Source organism: Lissotriton vulgaris, chromosome 3_1 (genome assembly GCF_964263255.1).
Source record: "Lissotriton vulgaris chromosome 3_1, aLisVul1.2, whole genome shotgun sequence".
NCBI classification, from domain to species: domain Eukaryota; kingdom Metazoa; phylum Chordata; class Amphibia; order Caudata; family Salamandridae; genus Lissotriton; species Lissotriton vulgaris.
In genome coordinates this window covers 921,332,580-921,338,579 of record NC_141689.1, presented here as the reverse complement: position 1 = coordinate 921,338,579, position 6,000 = coordinate 921,332,580, and positions in this window count along the sequence as shown.

The following is a 6,000-nucleotide window of genomic DNA, read 5'->3' as shown; positions in this document are numbered from 1 at the left end:
CTATTGTTGCATACCTTTTATTCCCAATTCTGTATTATTGTTTGTTTCTTAGCCCTGAAGATGTTGCTGCGCATAATCGTAAGCCTGATGAAACACGTGTTGGCTAAGGCTGTTGTGAATAAACTGAAGCGCATGTTCCAGCAAAGACTCAAGCTTTTGTCACACTGTTATTTATATAATTGATACACTGTTAGCGTGTGCAGGGCACTGTTGTTCTATACAACATTGTAGACACTGACACACCCAGTCATACACTAATGCCCACAATAATACACCCAGGCACTCACTCATGCATACACTAATGAATCAACACTGGTGATATTTTTGCTACGGTATTTTGCAGTACAGCATTTTTAAACATGATATACCAAGGCTGCTTAGTCAAGTAATTATCATCTTTGCATGTATTTTTAATACTGGTAAGCCATCCCCCATGTTATATCAATGCCACGGATAGCATATGCATTTCCCCTTTGCCCTGCATAGATCCATAAATAAGTATTTTCTTCAAGCTGCAGAGTTAATTTACCATTAATCAGTCAATTGATCTGGATTTGTAAACCATGACTGCTTTACCTGGGAAGGTCTTGAAGCGCTGAATGCTGTAGTAACAAAATCATCCTTTATTCATTTATTTTTTAATTTGTTTTATTGAATTTTCATTCCAATAGCATTCAGTTTGATTCAGAATTCAAAGGTGCACAGTAGTCATCTGATCATCAGCTATCATCAATCAGTGGTCCATCTATTCTCTTTCATCCCAAGAAAGGGATCATGTATATAAGCCCTCCAATTTAGTTTGTGTTATACATATACAATAAGTGTGATACAGGACCAAATAAGGGTACATCATTGGAAAACGCCCAAAAGACTTGACTATGACACTTAAGCCAAACATTATAAAAAAAAAGAAAAAAACACTTCCCCCCTCCCCCCTATCCCATCCGCATCCCCCAGTGTGTCCTATAATTCAGCAATTCAGTAAAATTCTGCGCAACATTTGAAACAGCATTGTAAATCATGAGAATATTAGGGCCAGTATGTACCATCGCTCCTTTATTCAACTACATTATCCATTCTTCATTAATCTCAGTTAATCCAATATTGTGCATTGAACTCAAGGCAAAACCGTTTGCATGTTCGATGTCGAGCTTGCAGCTGAATCTACCTCTGGTGCCTGCAGCAACACCAAAAGGGGCTCCCAGGCCTTCGCTACCTCCATTGCCTTATCCCCTTGTGCTCGCCTGGTAATCTAAAACCTGACTGCACTTTCGCTCGTTGCCCATTTAATCAGTTCCATTTTCCATCTCTGGACCCTGGGGCCTCTTGTGGCCTTCCAGTGCGCCGTGATATCCCTCTTGGCCAACAGCAATCCCAGATCCAAAAACTTGCTTGTAACCTTCGCCTTGGTCGTGTGAGGGAGCCAGTGAAGGAAACAGGTGTCCATGTCAGGCTCTATCTGTCGTTCCGTGATCTCACATAGCAACTTGACTACTTCCTCTCAATACGTTCCTAGTTGCGTACAGTCCCATATCATATGGCTAAACTCCGCTCCTTCTAGATCACAACGCGGCCACTTCGCGGTGTCTGTATTAAAATATTTGTTGAACCTGGCTGGAGAGAGGTATGCCTTATTAGTATAAAGAAGTGGACCAGTTGGAAACAGGCATTTCTAGTGCTTTTCCACGCCATTCTAACTATCTTTTCTCTGAGATCTCCTTACCCAGGTCTAGTTCCCACTTCTGCTGCAGGTCCCTCAATGGCACCATCCCCTCATCAATCATACGCCTATACAAGCATGTAATTGCCTTGAAGGTCCTTGCTGCCATTTCTATATACTGACATGCCATGGAGGTCTGCGGCTCCGATAACCCCTCCAGTCAGTGCCTTTTATTGCTGAGCTAAGGGCCGAATGAAGCAAGAAATCCCTGCGAGGGAGTCCATATCTGTCCTGCAAGGCCTGAAATGGTAACAGGGCGCTGTCTTCATACAAGTCCCCCAGCACGTGTATCCCCATTGCCTCCCATCCAGACAACGCGGTCCAATACCCTGCATGCGGAAAAGCAGTACACATAGCCAAAGGTATCTCCAGGGCATAGGGCCGGGTAACCATGGCTCTTCGCTGGCTCAGATTGCAGCATAACCTCATCGTCCTGAGTCCTACCTGCTGCTGGAGGCTAATAGGGGACAATACGTGTCTTGAAATTCCATTTCCATCCCGATCGTCCAGGCCCCAAAACTCCAGCGCCGCTGCCTGGGTAAGCCATTGCAGCTTGGGCCGCTAAGGAGTACATTTCAAAATCAGGAACCGCCAGCCCCCCATCGGCCTTTGGGCGCATCATGGTATTAAGTATGACCCGCCTTCTACCAGACACCCAAATAAAACCCCCAATCATTGATCGGATCTGTTTAAAAGAAGACCCCGGTACCCAAAATATGAATTTCCTACAGTAATACAACAACCGAGGGAGCGACACCATCTTCAAGAGTGCTACTCGCCCAGCCACAGAAAGCGGCAGAGTGCCCCAGAATGTTAAACTACCTCTGAGACTCCGCATAGCTCTAGAACATTGCCATCCAAAAGATCAGCAGGTGTATGATAGATGTTATGCCCAGATAAGTCAAACAGCGATATTCACATTTTATACCGTTAGTATTTTATGGCCCTTCGCTCGAAGGGGCCGCCGGGTACAGGTAGGTCTTCGCCCAGTTCAACCCAAGTCCTGAAACCCTTTCAAAGTCCCGATGTAGGCCCATCGCTCCACCTAGGGCGTCTGACGTGTCAGCTAGAAACATAAGTAAGTCATCAGCATAGAGTGATATGTACCGCATAGCTCCGTGCAGGTCAAGTACAGCATATCACCGTCCCAGTCTGGCTTGAGCTGCTAGTGACTATATGGCCAGTACAAATAACAAAGGGGAAAGCGGGCACCCCTGCCGTGTCCCGCAACCTACTGCGCAAGAGGAGGAGATCAAAACCCCCGTCCGAACCCGGGCTGTAGCCGATTTGTATAAAATCCCTGTCCAATCCACTAAGGCATCTCCCAGGCTGAATGTGCGCATAACTTGAAACAAGTATGGCCATTCCAGGCTGTCAACTCCTTCTCAATATCTACCAATAGAATGGCAGCAGAGGCAGAAGAACATGAGTCCTCTCCCAGTATGCGAAGAAGACGCTGCACACTAGTGGTAGTATTTCGAGTGGGGATAAAGCCCGCTTGGTCTCGGTGGACCAGTTGGACCATGTGTGGGACCAGTTGCAAAGCAAGAATTCTACTCAGGATTTTATAATCAGTCGTGAGCATGGACAAGGGGCGACAGGCTGTTTAATCGGAGGGACTCTTCCCGGACTTCAATAATGGAATATTGACGGCCTCGCGGATGGAATCCGGTAATACGACAGCCTTTTTCGCCTCGTTAAAAACAGACAGTAACTTAGGGGCCAATAGATCGACATAAGTCGAGTAGAACTCTATTGGTAACCCATCTGTTCCCGGGGTTTTATTGCGCGCCATATGATTAATCACACTCCGAATTTCTGCCAGTGTTATCACCTGTCCTAGTAAGTCAGCTGTGTCTTTTCTAGCTGTGGCAGTCCTATATCTGTCAAGAATTTCCCTATGGAGTCTCCATCAACCTCTAGCTTACTCCAATACAGCTCTGCGTAATATCCCCAAAACTCATGAATCCCCTGTTGGGTGTAAACTGTGTCTCCCGTCGGGCTATCTAGTTCTAGTATGGACGTCCCTCGGTGGGCCGGATTAGCCAGCCATGCCAACAGTGTGCTTGCCTCATCTTGTTCGGCATGCACGCATGCCAGGTACTTCTTATGATCGAAACAGCACAACCTCTCAACTTGCACCGCTACTACCTCTCTAGCATCGGACACCTCCCCCTGCTCAACAGGACACTCGGGCGGGCTCTTTCTGCTATGCGCAAAACTGAATCAGCCTTTATGTGTACATCCTGAATTGGATAGCATTCCAATTCGGTGCGCAACGTTTACAACACGCGCGTTACCACGACCTACTATTACCACGCGGTTGTAACAACGAAAGTTGTTACAACGCATTGCGCTGGGGGGCGCTCGAGGATAGTAAATCATTTAATTTACTATCCCAACGCCTTCCCTGCTATCCACGGGGACTGGTGTTGGAATAGTAATTTAAATGTTTTAAATTTGCGCCCCCCCAACGCAAGTCGTAACGACTTGCGTTGTTACAACCGCGTTGTAATGGTAGGTCGTTGTAACGCGCGCGTTGTAACGACATATATCCTTTAATTCCAACCAACATGCAGTTTTGCCCAGAATCCAAAATAATGGCAATTGTTGGCATTTAGGGGGAGTAGTTCAGATTGAAAAATGGAAGACTTTGTAATCTACTAGTATATTACATGTAAGAAGTATTTTTGTCCAATTGTTTTTCGAACAATACATTTTTTACTGAAGTTATGAACAGGTCAAATCCTTAGCGATATCCAAGAAACCTAACTCTGGGAGTATGGGCATAAAAATGCAACTTTTCTTACTTTACAAAGCTATAGATGTATCTTTCATTTTACTAGACATAGTAAGAATCTCATATTTTTATGACACTAGTGATGGAGCGTGAACATTATCTGATGCCCACCTTTATCAATTCTCACCTGTAAAAGATCATTAAGACAAATATTTCCTAATGAAGATATGTTAACATAGTAAGTTGAAAAAGAAAACGTGAGAATACACGCTGCATTGTAGAAGCATGCAGAAGGTTCTAAAATGATGACACAAAAATGTAAACCAAATAAAAGAGACAATGAGAAATTTGCATGACGGTATTTACATGTTGTGAGAAAATAAATTATTGTTACCATAGAGAGTTTTGTGATAATAACATTCAAAATGTGTATCGAGACTGAAGTATATACAAGAATAATGAAGTTCTTGAAATGCAAATTTGCTTATATTTAGAGAAATTTTACATATTGCAAATCTAAGCTCTTGTGGCGTTTACACACTAGTACATGTATTGAGAGTGACACGTTAATAATTTCCTTTGAAAATGATCAAGTACAAATAATGCTAATACCATTTTTGGTAGTTCCTAATATTGATATGTAGTACCTGAAAGAAACTATAACTGCTATAACGGAGAGAATCGAAAACTAATGATGATTTATAATGAAGTTAAATGGTAGCGATTCATCAAACTTTCATGTAGGCCTCAAATGCTCTCCTTTATCTGCGTTAATGTAAAATCATGTGAGACAGTCACCTAAGTCTTATGAGAACGTTTTGTGAAGTTTCATTTCTGTATTTGCTAACAAACGATAGAAGTGTAACAGTATTGATGCAAACCCAGTGAAAAGCGCTTGTGAACGTAAGGACTGTGAGCAAAGTAATGTTCCACCCACTTTCGTGGAAATGACGAAATGGGAATACAATTTAACTTAATGAATCCTAATGAAATTTGCAAAAGAATTGCTTAATTCTTCCCGATTTGTGTGATTCACTGATCACCCTACAACAGCCCACTATGAGTGACCAATGGGAACCCCATGGACTGATGGAATTGCTGCGTTAAGGGGTGCAAACCTGGAACATTTGGGAGTATAATTGCCCTATTGGAGTGGGAATCGGGCTGGCTGTCATTTTCTTTTCCTGCCTGACATGCTGTCGAAAGAATTTTGATCCCTATTTTCTTTTCTATGCCGGTTTCCATTGTCATGTCCTTTAGGATAGTCTCATCATTTACATACCAATCACATACATTTTTTCCCATCCACATAACATAACGTCTTACACAGGTGACCTTTTAGCAAGTAGCTTACTTCTGTCTCTCCGGCATCAGGCTCTTGGTACCCTATCTTAATCCCTGTACCTAACGTACATAAACATGTCCCCGGTCACAGCAGATTTATTCTGTATAGGGGTCACCACTTTTTTTCATCCATGCCCAACAGCCAGCTGTACATGATCATGTTTGTTTAGAAAAGGATAAGCAGCGGATTAGTGAA